This window comes from Hyla sarda, unplaced genomic scaffold (assembly GCF_029499605.1).
Source record: "Hyla sarda isolate aHylSar1 unplaced genomic scaffold, aHylSar1.hap1 scaffold_882, whole genome shotgun sequence".
NCBI classification, from domain to species: Eukaryota; Metazoa; Chordata; class Amphibia; order Anura; family Hylidae; genus Hyla; species Hyla sarda.
The window spans coordinates 2,745-18,473 of NW_026610911.1; the positions used below are offsets into that span (position 1 = coordinate 2,745).

Here is a 15,729-nt window from a genome sequence, read left to right on the forward strand (position 1 = left end):
AAAAAAAACGTGAAAAAAAAGTAAGAGGAAGAGAAGGGAAAAAAAGGTGGAAATGGGTTTAAAAGTGATTTCGGCGGAGAAATATATATATATATATATATATATATATATATATATATATATACGCGCACACACACACATATATATAAACGTATTCTCCGTTGAGATATTGCAGCCGCTGCTGTGTCCAGGCCCAGGAGCCTTAGCACTGTGCTGTGATGTCACTCAATACCACTGACATCACTAGGTGTAAACAACATCTCTCCTTTGCTGTGTATGTGACTATGGAGCTGTTTGGTGATGTCGTCTATTATGGCCTTCATAGAAGCAACAGGAGATTGTTGCATCCATCTAGAACCCTCAGAACTACAGTGCTATGATGTCACTCACTTCCACAGGCCTTGCAGAGTGTAAACAACAACAACCCAGCTTTGTCGTGTATGTAACCATAGGGATTGTGATGTCACCTAGAACCTTCACAGCAGCGACAGCTTTATGAGGAGCATCAGCACTGCTCTGCCTGAGCAGAACCATCACCGCCATAGGTTGTCAAATAACCCGGATTTAACCCACACAGGTAAGTCCAATGGGTGCAGGCATGTCCTCTATGCTTACAGCTTCCCGTGGGTGTTGGTTTGATACCGTTTGGGGACAGCCAAGGAGGCATCTGCAGGCAACAAAGGTAGGTGTGTGCTTGTGTGTGTGTTTCCTATGCAGATCCTAAGCCCAGTGTCACATGCAAGTAGGAGGAGTAAGAAGGGTTCCTGGCAAATCCGGGTTATGGATTGCATTTAAAAAGGCCCCGTGGGAGTGCAATGGGCCCCTGTCTTGCTGCTTAGCAATAATGGTATGGGTTTAGGTTCTGCTGTGTGTACTGGTGGTTGACTGCCCCCCAGCCCAGAGTGTGCATGGAAAATTGTCTGGCAGCCTCCCCTGACAGCAAGCAGTGATAGTGCCCATGAAGGGGACCTTGTTGGGCCCGCCCCTTTCACGGTTATCGCTTCTCCGGCCTTTTGGCTAAGATCAAGTGTAGTATCTGTTCTTATCAGTTTAATATCTGATACGTCCCCTATCTGGGGACCATATATTAAATGGATTTTTGAGAACGGGGGCCGATTTCGAAGCTTGCTTCCGTCGCACCTATGCATTGACCCGATATGGCAGTATCTTCGGGTACAGTGCACCACCCCCTTACAGGGTTAAAAAGAAAGATTCCTACTTTCATTGCTACCTGCTTGCTGGCTAGCCAGCTAGCCAGCCCTGTGGGCCTTGCTGCTGCTGCTGCTGCTGCTGCAGCCAAAAAACAAAAGGTGGTGCTGCTGCTGCTTCTGCTGCTTCTGCTTGTGTCTGGCCGCTGTTGGAGCGTCCAGGCACAGGACTTCTGCTGCTGCTGACTAAATGGCCTCCTTAATTGGATCATTTGAGTAGCCAGCACACCTGTGCAGGTAGGGCATGACATGATAGGCAGCTGCCTTGATAGCGGGTGGGTGCTGAATGTTCCTAATTGACAAAATAAGATTAATGCTTATGAAGAAATATAAAATCTCATCCCTTCCCCCAATATCGCGCCACACCCCTACCCCTTAATTCCCTGGTTGAACTTGATGGACATATGTCTTTTTTCGACCGTACTAACTATGTAACTATGTAACATAACATGGGGGGGTCTCCTGGCTGTTCACACAGGTGTGTCATTGCTGTACATTGACCATGCATTGCTTCTGTGGTATTGCAAAGGCAAAGACAAATGCTTCCAGCCATCCATTGCACTAATGGATTGGTCATCAGCTGGCTGTCTATGTCCCGCATCAATATAGACCAAAGTACAGAGGGTTAGGCTATGCTATAGTGCACCTACCTGATGCATCAGAAGGTGCGAGGCCCTTGCTAAATTCTGTGCACAGACTTTGAGATCTATGCTTTAGACTGTATCTAAACCTGCTCCAACATGGACTGACATTCTGGCCTACTTTCAGCCGATGCGACTTGTCTGTCGCTGAACAGTCGCTTTTTATGTATTCAGCACCTATGTATAATGTTGTAAAAATGCTCTAGAAGCTAAAGTCGCAGAAATGTCACACATATTTGGCCTGCAACTTTCTGTGCGACAAATTCAGACAGGAAAAATCAGTATAAATCCTTAGAAAATTATCCCCCAGTGTCTCCATCTGCTGGCGGTATTGAATAAGCATTGCTGCACTGATGGGGTATGCATTAGACGAAAAAAAAGAAGAAAAAGAAGAATAATACGCCCAGAAAAGAGGCGAAAAGGAGAAAAACGTAAAAAAAACGTGAAAAAAAAGTAAGAGGAAGAGAAGGGAAAAAAAGGTGGAAATGGGTTTAAAAGTGATTTCGGCGGAGAAATATATATATATATATATATATATATATATATATATACGCGCACACACACACACATATATATAAACGTATTCTCCGTTGAGATATTGCAGCCGCTGCTGTGTCCAGGCCCAGGAGCCTTAGCACTGTGCTGTGATGTCACTCAATACCACTGACATCACTAGGTGTAAACAACATCTCTCCTTTGCTGTGTATGTGACTATGGAGCTGTTTGGTGATGTCGTCTATTATGGCCTTCATAGAAGCAACAGGAGATTGTTGCATCCATCTAGAACCCTCAGAACTACAGTGCTATGATGTCACTCACTTCCACAGGCCTTGCAGAGTGTAAACAACAACAACCCAGCTTTGTCGTGTATGTAACCATAGGGATTGTGATGTCACCTAGAACCTTCACAGCAGCGACAGCTTTATGAGGAGCATCAGCACTGCTCTGCCTGAGCAGAACCATCACCGCCATAGGTTGTCAAATAACCCGGATTTAACCCACACAGGTAAGTCCAATGGGGTGCAGGCATGTCCTCTATGCTTACAGCTTCCCGTGGGTGTTGGTTTGATACCGTTTGGGGACAGCCAAGGAGGCATCTGCAGGCAACAAAGGTAGGTGTGTGCTTGTGTGTGTGTTTCCTATGCAGATCCTAAGCCCAGTGTCACATGCAAGTAGGAGGAGTAAGAAGGGTTCCTGGCAAATCCGGGTTATGGATTGCATTTAAAAAGGCCCCGTGGGAGTGCAATGGGCCCCTGTCTTGCTGCTTAGCAATAATGGTATGGGTTTAGGTTCTGCTGTGTGTACTGGTGGTTGACTGCCCCCCCAGCCCAGAGTGTGCATGGAAAATTGTCTGGCAGCCTCCCTGACAGCAAGCAGTGATAGTGCCCATGAAGGGGACCTTGTTGGGCCCGCCCCTTTCACGGTTATCGCTTCTCGGCCTTTTGGCTAAGATCAAGTGTAGTATCTGTTCTTATCAGTTTAATATCTGATACGTCCCCTATCTGGGGACCATATATTAAATGGATTTTTGAGAACGGGGGCCGATTTCGAAGCTTGCTTCCGTCGCCCTATGCATTGACCCGATATGGCAGTATCTTCGGGTACAGTGCACCACCCCCTTACAGGGTTAAAAAGAAAGATTCCTACTTTCATTGCTACCTGCTTGCTGGCTAGCCAGCTAGCCAGCCCTGTGGGCCTTGCTGCTGCTGCTGCTGCTGCTGCTGCAGCCAAAAAACAAAAGGTGGTGCTGCTGCTGCTTCTGCTGCTTCTGCTTGTGTCTGGCCGCTGTTGGAGCGTCCAGGCACAGGACTTCTGCTGCTGCTGACTAAATGGCCTCCTTAATTGGATCATTTGAGTAGCCAGCACACCTGTGCAGGTAGGGCATGACATGATAGGCAGCTGCCTTGATAGCGGGTGGGTGCTGAATGTTCCTAATTGACAAAATAAGATTAATGCTTATGAAGAAATATAAAATCTCATCCCTTCCCCAATATCGCGCCACACCCCTACCCCTTAATTCCCTGGTTGAACTTGATGGACATATGTCTTTTTTCGACCGTACTAACTATGTAACTATGTAACATAACATGGGGGGGTCTCCTGGCTGTTCACACAGGTGTGTCATTGCTGTACATTGACCATGCATTGCTTCTGTGGTATTGCAAAGGCAAAGACAAATGCTTCCAGCCATCCATTGCACTAATGGATTGGTCATCAGCTGGCTGTCTATGTCCCCGCATCAATATAGACCAAAGTACAGAGGGTTAGGCTATGCTATAGTGCACCTACCTGATGCATCAGAAGGTGCGAGGCCCTTGCTAAATTCTGTGCACAGACTTTGAGATCTATGCTTTAGACTGTATCTAAACCTGCTCCAACATGGACTGACATTCTGGCCTACTTTCAGCCGATGCGACTTGTCTGTCGCTGAACAGTCGCTTTTTATGTATTCAGCACCTATGTATAATGTTGTAAAAATGCTCTAGAAGCTAAAGTCGCAGAAATGTCACACATATTTGGCCTGCAACTTTCTGTGCGACAAATTCAGACAGGAAAAATCAGTATAAATCCTTAGAAAATTATCCCCCAGTGTCTCCATCTGCTGGCGGTATTGAATAAGCATTGCTGCACTGATGGGGTATGCATTAGACGAAAAAAAAGAAGAAAAAGAAGAATAATACGCCCAGAAAAGAGGCGAAAAGGAGAAAAACGTAAAAAAACGTGAAAAAAAAGTAAGAGGAAGAGAAGGGAAAAAAAGGTGGAAATGGGTTTAAAAGTGATTTCGGCGGAGAAATATATATATAATATATATATATATATATATATATATATATATATACGCGCACACACACACATATATATAAACGTATTCTCCGTTGAGATATTGCAGCCGCTGCTGTGTCCAGGCCCAGGAGCCTTAGCACTGTGCTGTGATGTCACTCAATACCACTGACATCACTAGGTGTAAACAACATCTCTCCTTTGCTGTGTATGTGACTATGGAGCTGTTTGGTGATGTCGTCTATTATGGCCTTCATAGAAGCAACAGGAGATTGTTGCATCCATCTAGAACCCTCAGAACTACAGTGCTATGATGTCACTCACTTCCACAGGCCTTGCAGAGTGTAAACAACAACAACCCAGCTTTGTCGTGTATGTAACCATAGGGATTGTGATGTCACCTAGAACCTTCACAGCAGCGACAGCTTTATGAGGAGCATCAGCACTGCTCTGCCTGAGCAGAACCATCACCGCCATAGGTTGTCAAATAACCCGGATTTAACCCACACAGGTAAGTCCAATGGGGTGCAGGCATGTCCTCTATGCTTACAGCTTCCCGTGGGTGTTGGTTTGATACCGTTTGGGGACAGCCAAGGAGGCATCTGCAGGCAACAAAGGTAGGTGTGTGCTTGTGTGTGTGTTTCCTATGCAGATCCTAAGCCCAGTGTCACATGCAAGTAGGAGGAGTAAGAAGGGTTCCTGGCAAATCCGGGTTATGGATTGCATTTAAAAAGGCCCCGTGGGAGTGCAATGGGCCCCTGTCTTGCTGCTTAGCAATAATGGTATGGGTTTAGGTTCTGCTGTGTGTACTGGTGGTTGACTGCCCCCCAGCCCAGAGTGTGCATGGAAAATTGTCTGGCAGCCTCCCTGACAGCAAGCAGTGATAGTGCCCATGAAGGGGACCTTGTTGGGCCCGCCCCTTTCACGGTTATCGCTTCTCGGCCTTTTGGCTAAGATCAAGTGTAGTATCTGTTCTTATCAGTTTAATATCTGATACGTCCCCTATCTGGGGACCATATATTAAATGGATTTTTGAGAACGGGGGCCGATTTCGAAGCTTGCTTCCGTCGCCCTATGCATTGACCCGATATGGCAGTATCTTCGGGTACAGTGCACCACCCCCCTTACAGGGTTAAAAAGAAAGATTCCTACTTTCATTGCTACCTGCTTGCTGGCTAGCCAGCTAGCCAGCCCTGTGGGCCTTGCTGCTGCTGCTGCTGCTGCTGCAGCCAAAAAACAAAAGGTGGTGCTGCTGCTGCTTCTGCTGCTTCTGCTTGTGTCTGGCCGCTGTTGGAGCGTCCAGGCACAGGACTTCTGCTGCTGCTGACTAAATGGCCTCCTTAATTGGATCATTTGAGTAGCCAGCACACCTGTGCAGGTAGGGCATGACATGATAGGCAGCTGCCTTGATAGCGGGTGGGTGCTGAATGTTCCTAATTGACAAAATAAGATTAATGCTTATGAAGAAATATAAAATCTCATCCCTTCCCCAATATCGCGCCCACACCCCCTACCCCTTAATTCCCTGGTTGAACTTGATGGACATATGTCTTTTTTCGACCGTACTAACTATGTAACTATGTAACATAACATGGGGGGGTCTCCTGGCTGTTCACACAGGTGTGTCATTGCTGTACATTGACCATGCATTGCTTCTGTGGTATTGCAAAGGCAAAGACAAATGCTTCCAGCCATCCATTGCACTAATGGATTGGTCATCAGCTGGCTGTCTATGTCCCGCATCAATATAGACCAAAGTACAGAGGGTTAGGCTATGCTATAGTGCACCTACCTGATGCATCAGAAGGTGCGAGGCCCTTGCTAAATTCTGTGCACAGACTTTGAGATCTATGCTTTAGACTGTATCTAAACCTGCTCCAACATGGACTGACATTCTGGCCTACTTTCAGCCGATGCGACTTGTCTGTCGCTGAACAGTCGCTTTTTATGTATTCAGCACCTATGTATAATGTTGTAAAAATGCTCTAGAAGCTAAAGTCGCAGAAATGTCACACATATTTGGCCTGCAACTTTCTGTGCGACAAATTCAGACAGGAAAAATCAGTATAAATCCTTAGAAAATTATCCCCCAGTGTCTCCATCTGCTGGCGGTATTGAATAAGCATTGCTGCACTGATGGGGTATGCATTAGACGAAAAAAAAGAAGAAAAAGAAGAATAATACGCCCAGAAAAGAGGCGAAAAGGAGAAAAACGTAAAAAAACGTGAAAAAAAAGTAAGAGGAAGAGAAGGGAAAAAAAGGTGGAAATGGGTTTAAAAGTGATTTCGGCGGAGAAATATATATATATATATATATATATATATATATATATATATACGCGCACACACACACATATATATAAACGTATTCTCCGTTGAGATATTGCAGCCGCTGCTGTGTCCAGGCCCAGGAGCCTTAGCACTGTGCTGTGATGTCACTCAATACCACTGACATCACTAGGTGTAAACAACATCTCTCCTTTGCTGTGTATGTGACTATGGAGCTGTTTGGTGATGTCGTCTATTATGGCCTTCATAGAAGCAACAGGAGATTGTTGCATCCATCTAGAACCCTCAGAACTACAGTGCTATGATGTCACTCACTTCCACAGGCCTTGCAGAGTGTAAACAACAACAACCCAGCTTTGTCGTGTATGTAACCATAGGGATTGTGATGTCACCTAGAACCTTCACAGCAGCGACAGCTTTATGAGGAGCATCAGCACTGCTCTGCCTGAGCAGAACCATCACCGCCATAGGTTGTCAAATAACCCGGATTTAACCCACACAGGTAAGTCCAATGGGGTGCAGGCATGTCCTCTATGCTTACAGCTTCCCGTGGGTGTTGGTTTGATACCGTTTGGGGACAGCCAAGGAGGCATCTGCAGGCAACAAAGGTAGGTGTGTGCTTGTGTGTGTGTTTCCTATGCAGATCCTAAGCCCAGTGTCACATGCAAGTAGGAGGAGTAAGAAGGGTTCCTGGCAAATCCGGGTTATGGATTGCATTTAAAAAGGCCCCGTGGGAGTGCAATGGGCCCCTGTCTTGCTGCTTAGCAATAATGGTATGGGTTTAGGTTCTGCTGTGTGTACTGGTGGTTGACTGCCCCCCAGCCCAGAGTGTGCATGGAAAATTGTCTGGCAGCCTCCCTGACAGCAAGCAGTGATAGTGCCCATGAAGGGGACCTTGTTGGGCCCGCCCCTTTCACGGTTATCGCTTCTCGGCCTTTTGGCTAAGATCAAGTGTAGTATCTGTTCTTATCAGTTTAATATCTGATACGTCCCCTATCTGGGGACCATATATTAAATGGATTTTTGAGAACGGGGGCCGATTTCGAAGCTTGCTTCCGTCGCCCTATGCATTGACCCGATATGGCAGTATCTTCGGGTACAGTGCACCACCCCCTTACAGGGTTAAAAAGAAAGATTCCTACTTTCATTGCTACCTGCTTGCTGGCTAGCCAGCTAGCCAGCCCTGTGGGCCTTGCTGCTGCTGCTGCTGCTGCTGCAGCCAAAAAACAAAAGGTGGTGCTGCTGCTGCTTCTGCTGCTTCTGCTTGTGTCTGGCCGCTGTTGGAGCGTCCAGGCACAGGACTTCTGCTGCTGCTGACTAAATGGCCTCCTTAATTGGATCATTTGAGTAGCCAGCACACCTGTGCAGGTAGGGCATGACATGATAGGCAGCTGCCTTGATAGCGGGTGGGTGCTGAATGTTCCTAATTGACAAAATAAGATTAATGCTTATGAAGAAATATAAAATCTCATCCCTTCCCCAATATCGCGCCACACCCCTACCCCTTAATTCCCTGGTTGAACTTGATGGACATATGTCTTTTTTCGACCGTACTAACTATGTAACTATGTAACATAACATGGGGGGGTCTCCTGGCTGTTCACACAGGTGTGTCATTGCTGTACATTGACCATGCATTGCTTCTGTGGTATTGCAAAGGCAAAGACAAATGCTTCCAGCCATCCATTGCACTAATGGATTGGTCATCAGCTGGCTGTCTATGTCCCGCATCAATATAGACCAAAGTACAGAGGGTTAGGCTATGCTATAGTGCACCTACCTGATGCATCAGAAGGTGCGAGGCCCTTGCTAAATTCTGTGCACAGACTTTGAGATCTATGCTTTAGACTGTATCTAAACCTGCTCCAACATGGACTGACATTCTGGCCTACTTTCAGCCGATGCGACTTGTCTGTCGCTGAACAGTCGCTTTTTATGTATTCAGCACCTATGTATAATGTTGTAAAAATGCTCTAGAAGCTAAAGTCGCAGAAATGTCACACATATTTGGCCTGCAACTTTCTGTGCGACAAATTCAGACAGGAAAAATCAGTATAAATCCTTAGAAAATTATCCCCCAGTGTCTCCATCTGCTGGCGGTATTGAATAAGCATTGCTGCACTGATGGGGTATGCATTAGACGAAAAAAAAGAAGAAAAAGAAGAATAATACGCCCAGAAAAGAGGCGAAAAGGAGAAAAACGTAAAAAAACGTGAAAAAAAAGTAAGAGGAAGAGAAGGGAAAAAAAGGTGGAAATGGGTTTAAAAGTGATTTCGGCGGAGAAATATATATATATATATATATATATATATATATATATATATATATACGCGCACACACACACATATATATAAACGTATTCTCCGTTGAGATATTGCAGCCGCTGCTGTGTCCAGGCCCAGGAGCCTTAGCACTGTGCTGTGATGTCACTCAATACCACTGACATCACTAGGTGTAAACAACATCTCTCCTTTGCTGTGTATGTGACTATGGAGCTGTTTGGTGATGTCGTCTATTATGGCCTTCATAGAAGCAACAGGAGATTGTTGCATCCATCTAGAACCCTCAGAACTACAGTGCTATGATGTCACTCACTTCCACAGGCCTTGCAGAGTGTAAACAACAACAACCCAGCTTTGTCGTGTATGTAACCATAGGGATTGTGATGTCACCTAGAACCTTCACAGCAGCGACAGCTTTATGAGGAGCATCAGCACTGCTCTGCCTGAGCAGAACCATCACCGCCATAGGTTGTCAAATAACCCGGATTTAACCCACACAGGTAAGTCCAATGGGGTGCAGGCATGTCCTCTATGCTTACAGCTTCCCGTGGGTGTTGGTTTGATACCGTTTGGGGACAGCCAAGGAGGCATCTGCAGGCAACAAAGGTAGGTGTGTGCTTGTGTGTGTGTTTCCTATGCAGATCCTAAGCCCAGTGTCACATGCAAGTAGGAGGAGTAAGAAGGGTTCCTGGCAAATCCGGGTTATGGATTGCATTTAAAAAGGCCCCGTGGGAGTGCAATGGGCCCCTGTCTTGCTGCTTAGCAATAATGGTATGGGTTTAGGTTCTGCTGTGTGTACTGGTGGTTGACTGCCCCCCAGCCCAGAGTGTGCATGGAAAATTGTCTGGCAGCCTCCCTGACAGCAAGCAGTGATAGTGCCCATGAAGGGGACCTTGTTGGGCCCGCCCCTTTCACGGTTATCGCTTCTCGGCCTTTTGGCTAAGATCAAGTGTAGTATCTGTTCTTATCAGTTTAATATCTGATACGTCCCCTATCTGGGGACCATATATTAAATGGATTTTTGAGAACGGGGGCCGATTTCGAAGCTTGCTTCCGTCGCCCTATGCATTGACCCGATATGGCAGTATCTTCGGGTACAGTGCACCACCCCCTTACAGGGTTAAAAAGAAAGATTCCTACTTTCATTGCTACCTGCTTGCTGGCTAGCCAGCTAGCCAGCCCTGTGGGCCTTGCTGCTGCTGCTGCTGCTGCTGCAGCCAAAAAACAAAAGGTGGTGCTGCTGCTGCTTCTGCTGCTTCTGCTTGTGTCTGGCCGCTGTTGGAGCGTCCAGGCACAGGACTTCTGCTGCTGCTGACTAAATGGCCTCCTTAATTGGATCATTTGAGTAGCCAGCACACCTGTGCAGGTAGGGCATGACATGATAGGCAGCTGCCTTGATAGCGGGTGGGTGCTGAATGTTCCTAATTGACAAAATAAGATTAATGCTTATGAAGAAATATAAAATCTCATCCCTTCCCCAATATCGCGCCACACCCCTACCCCTTAATTCCCTGGTTGAACTTGATGGACATATGTCTTTTTTCGACCGTACTAACTATGTAACTATGTAACATAACATGGGGGGGTCTCCTGGCTGTTCACACAGGTGTGTCATTGCTGTACATTGACCATGCATTGCTTCTGTGGTATTGCAAAGGCAAAGACAAATGCTTCCAGCCATCCATTGCACTAATGGATTGGTCATCAGCTGGCTGTCTATGTCCCGCATCAATATAGACCAAAGTACAGAGGGTTAGGCTATGCTATAGTGCACCTACCTGATGCATCAGAAGGTGCGAGGCCCTTGCTAAATTCTGTGCACAGACTTTGAGATCTATGCTTTAGACTGTATCTAAACCTGCTCCAACATGGACTGACATTCTGGCCTACTTTCAGCCGATGCGACTTGTCTGTCGCTGAACAGTCGCTTTTTATGTATTCAGCACCTATGTATAATGTTGTAAAAATGCTCTAGAAGCTAAAGTCGCAGAAATGTCACACATATTTGGCCTGCAACTTTCTGTGCGACAAATTCAGACAGGAAAAATCAGTATAAATCCTTAGAAAATTATCCCCCAGTGTCTCCATCTGCTGGCGGTATTGAATAAGCATTGCTGCACTGATGGGGTATGCATTAGACGAAAAAAAAGAAGAAAAAGAAGAATAATACGCCCAGAAAAGAGGCGAAAAGGAGAAAAACGTAAAAAAACGTGAAAAAAAAGTAAGAGGAAGAGAAGGGAAAAAAAGGTGGAAATGGGTTTAAAAGTGATTTCGGCGGAGAAATATATATATATATATATATATATATATATATATATATATATATATACGCGCACACACACACATATATATAAACGTATTCTCCGTTGAGATATTGCAGCCGCTGCTGTGTCCAGGCCCAGGAGCCTTAGCACTGTGCTGTGATGTCACTCAATACCACTGACATCACTAGGTGTAAACAACATCTCTCCTTTGCTGTGTATGTGACTATGGAGCTGTTTGGTGATGTCGTCTATTATGGCCTTCATAGAAGCAACAGGAGATTGTTGCATCCATCTAGAACCCTCAGAACTACAGTGCTATGATGTCACTCACTTCCACAGGCCTTGCAGAGTGTAAACAACAACAACCCAGCTTTGTCGTGTATGTAACCATAGGGATTGTGATGTCACCTAGAACCTTCACAGCAGCGACAGCTTTATGAGGAGCATCAGCACTGCTCTGCCTGAGCAGAACCATCACCGCCATAGGTTGTCAAATAACCCGGATTTAACCCACACAGGTAAGTCCAATGGGGTGCAGGCATGTCCTCTATGCTTACAGCTTCCCGTGGGTGTTGGTTTGATACCGTTTGGGGACAGCCAAGGAGGCATCTGCAGGCAACAAAGGTAGGTGTGTGCTTGTGTGTGTGTTTCCTATGCAGATCCTAAGCCCAGTGTCACATGCAAGTAGGAGGAGTAAGAAGGGTTCCTGGCAAATCCGGGTTATGGATTGCATTTAAAAAGGCCCCGTGGGAGTGCAATGGGCCCCTGTCTTGCTGCTTAGCAATAATGGTATGGGTTTAGGTTCTGCTGTGTGTACTGGTGGTTGACTGCCCCCCAGCCCAGAGTGTGCATGGAAAATTGTCTGGCAGCCTCCCTGACAGCAAGCAGTGATAGTGCCCATGAAGGGGACCTTGTTGGGCCCGCCCCTTTCACGGTTATCGCTTCTCGGCCTTTTGGCTAAGATCAAGTGTAGTATCTGTTCTTATCAGTTTAATATCTGATACGTCCCCTATCTGGGGACCATATATTAAATGGATTTTTGAGAACGGGGGCCGATTTCGAAGCTTGCTTCCGTCGCCCTATGCATTGACCCGATATGGCAGTATCTTCGGGTACAGTGCACCACCCCCTTACAGGGTTAAAAAGAAAGATTCCTACTTTCATTGCTACCTGCTTGCTGGCTAGCCAGCTAGCCAGCCCTGTGGGCCTTGCTGCTGCTGCTGCTGCTGCTGCAGCCAAAAAACAAAAGGTGGTGCTGCTGCTGCTTCTGCTGCTTCTGCTTGTGTCTGGCCGCTGTTGGAGCGTCCAGGCACAGGACTTCTGCTGCTGCTGACTAAATGGCCTCCTTAATTGGATCATTTGAGTAGCCAGCACACCTGTGCAGGTAGGGCATGACATGATAGGCAGCTGCCTTGATAGCGGGTGGGTGCTGAATGTTCCTAATTGACAAAATAAGATTAATGCTTATGAAGAAATATAAAATCTCATCCCTTCCCCAATATCGCGCCACACCCCTACCCCTTAATTCCCTGGTTGAACTTGATGGACATATGTCTTTTTTCGACCGTACTAACTATGTAACTATGTAACATAACATGGGGGGGTCTCCTGGCTGTTCACACAGGTGTGTCATTGCTGTACATTGACCATGCATTGCTTCTGTGGTATTGCAAAGGCAAAGACAAATGCTTCCAGCCATCCATTGCACTAATGGATTGGTCATCAGCTGGCTGTCTATGTCCCGCATCAATATAGACCAAAGTACAGAGGGTTAGGCTATGCTATAGTGCACCTACCTGATGCATCAGAAGGTGCGAGGCCCTTGCTAAATTCTGTGCACAGACTTTGAGATCTATGCTTTAGACTGTATCTAAACCTGCTCCAACATGGACTGACATTCTGGCCTACTTTCAGCCGATGCGACTTGTCTGTCGCTGAACAGTCGCTTTTTATGTATTCAGCACCTATGTATAATGTTGTAAAAATGCTCTAGAAGCTAAAGTCGCAGAAATGTCACACATATTTGGCCTGCAACTTTCTGTGCGACAAATTCAGACAGGAAAAATCAGTATAAATCCTTAGAAAATTATCCCCCAGTGTCTCCATCTGCTGGCGGTATTGAATAAGCATTGCTGCACTGATGGGGTATGCATTAGACGAAAAAAAAGAAGAAAAAGAAGAATAATACGCCCAGAAAAGAGGCGAAAAGGAGAAAAACGTAAAAAAACGTGAAAAAAAAGTAAGAGGAAGAGAAGGGAAAAAAAGGTGGAAATGGGTTTAAAAGTGATTTCGGCGGAGAAATATATATATATATATATATATATATATATATATATATATATATACGCGCACACACACACATATATATAAACGTATTCTCCGTTGAGATATTGCAGCCGCTGCTGTGTCCAGGCCCAGGAGCCTTAGCACTGTGCTGTGATGTCACTCAATACCACTGACATCACTAGGTGTAAACAACATCTCTCCTTTGCTGTGTATGTGACTATGGAGCTGTTTGGTGATGTCGTCTATTATGGCCTTCATAGAAGCAACAGGAGATTGTTGCATCCATCTTGAACCCTCAGAACTACAGTGCTATGATGTCACTCACTTCCACAGGCCTTGCAGAGTGTAAACAACAACAACCCAGCTTTGTCGTGTATGTAACCATAGGGATTGTGATGTCACCTAGAACCTTCACAGCAGCGACAGCTTTATGAGGAGCATCAGCACTGCTCTGCCTGAGCAGAACCATCACCGCCATAGGTTGTCAAATAACCCGGATTTAACCCACACAGGTAAGTCCAATGGGGTGCAGGCATGTCCTCTATGCTTACAGCTTCCCGTGGGTGTTGGTTTGATACCGTTTGGGGACAGCCAAGGAGGCATCTGCAGGCAACAAAGGTAGGTGTGTGCTTGTGTGTGTGTTTCCTATGCAGATCCTAAGCCCAGTGTCACATGCAAGTAGGAGGAGTAAGAAGGGTTCCTGGCAAATCCGGGTTATGGATTGCATTTAAAAAGGCCCCGTGGGAGTGCAATGGGCCCCTGTCTTGCTGCTTAGCAATAATGGTATGGGTTTAGGTTCTGCTGTGTGTACTGGTGGTTGACTGCCCCCCAGCCCAGAGTGTGCATGGAAAATTGTCTGGCAGCCTCCCTGACAGCAAGCAGTGATAGTGCCCATGAAGGGGACCTTGTTGGGCCCGCCCCTTTCACGGTTATCGCTTCTCGGCCTTTTGGCTAAGATCAAGTGTAGTATCTGTTCTTATCAGTTTAATATCTGATACGTCCCCTATCTGGGGACCATATATTAAATGGATTTTTGAGAACGGGGGCCGATTTCGAAGCTTGCTTCCGTCGCCCTATGCATTGACCCGATATGGCAGTATCTTCGGGTACAGTGCACCACCCCCTTACAGGGTTAAAAAGAAAGATTCCTACTTTCATTGCTACCTGCTTGCTGGCTAGCCAGCTAGCCAGCCCTGTGGGCCTTGCTGCTGCTGCTGCTGCTGCTGCAGCCAAAAAACAAAAGGTGGTGCTGCTGCTGCTTCTGCTGCTTCTGCTTGTGTCTGGCCGCTGTTGGAGCGTCCAGGCACAGGACTTCTGCTGCTGCTGACTAAATGGCCTCCTTAATTGGATCATTTGAGTAGCCAGCACACCTGTGCAGGTAGGGCATGACATGATAGGCAGCTGCCTTGATAGCGGGTGGGTGCTGAATGTTCCTAATTGACAAAATAAGATTAATGCTTATGAAGAAATATAAAATCTCATCCCTTCCCCAATATCGCGCCACACCCCTACCCCTTAATTCCCTGGTTGAACTTGATGGACATATGTCTTTTTTCGACCGTACTAACTATGTAACTATGTAACATAACATGGGGGGGTCTCCTGGCTGTTCACACAGGTGTGTCATTGCTGTACATTGACCATGCATTGCTTCTGTGGTATTGCAAAGGCAAAGACAAATGCTTCCAGCCATCCATTGCACTAATGGATTGGTCATCAGCTGGCTGTCTATGTCCCGCATCAATATAGACCAAAGTACAGAGGGTTAGGCTATGCTATAGTGCACCTACCTGATGCATCAGAAGGTGCGAGGCCCTTGCTAAATTCTGTGCACAGACTTTGAGATCTATGCTTTAGACTGTATCTAAACCTGCTCCAACATGGACTGACATTCTGGCCTACTTTCAGCCGATGCGACTTGTCTGTCGCTGAACAGTCGCTTTTTATGTATTCAGCACCTATGTATAATGTTGTAAAAA

At 46.2% G+C, this 15,729-nt stretch overlaps 7 non-coding genes across 7 annotated transcripts; all 7 read left to right on the top strand.

The window, feature by feature from the left end:
- Positions 1-996: 996 nt before the first annotated feature.
- LOC130348392 (U2 spliceosomal RNA) lies at positions 997-1,189 on the top strand. The gene has a single exon (XR_008886074.1). It is a non-coding gene; the product is annotated as a U2 spliceosomal RNA (small nuclear RNA).
- Positions 1,190-3,275: 2,086 nt separating this feature from the next.
- LOC130348408 (U2 spliceosomal RNA) lies at positions 3,276-3,466 on the top strand. The gene has a single exon (XR_008886087.1). It is a non-coding gene; the product is annotated as a U2 spliceosomal RNA (small nuclear RNA).
- Positions 3,467-5,560: 2,094 nt separating this feature from the next.
- On the top strand, positions 5,561-5,751 carry LOC130348420 (U2 spliceosomal RNA). The gene has a single exon (XR_008886098.1). It is a non-coding gene; the product is annotated as a U2 spliceosomal RNA (small nuclear RNA).
- Positions 5,752-7,839: 2,088 nt separating this feature from the next.
- Positions 7,840-8,030, top strand: LOC130348432 (U2 spliceosomal RNA). The gene has a single exon (XR_008886109.1). It is a non-coding gene; the product is annotated as a U2 spliceosomal RNA (small nuclear RNA).
- Positions 8,031-10,119: 2,089 nt separating this feature from the next.
- On the top strand, positions 10,120-10,310 carry LOC130348444 (U2 spliceosomal RNA). The gene has a single exon (XR_008886120.1). It is a non-coding gene; the product is annotated as a U2 spliceosomal RNA (small nuclear RNA).
- A 2,091-nt stretch (positions 10,311-12,401) lies between these two features.
- LOC130348390 (U2 spliceosomal RNA) lies at positions 12,402-12,592 on the top strand. Its single transcript, XR_008886072.1, has one exon. It is a non-coding gene; the product is annotated as a U2 spliceosomal RNA (small nuclear RNA).
- A 2,089-nt stretch (positions 12,593-14,681) lies between these two features.
- LOC130348398 (U2 spliceosomal RNA) lies at positions 14,682-14,872 on the top strand. Its single transcript, XR_008886078.1, has one exon. It is a non-coding gene; the product is annotated as a U2 spliceosomal RNA (small nuclear RNA).
- Positions 14,873-15,729: the final 857 nt, after the last annotated feature.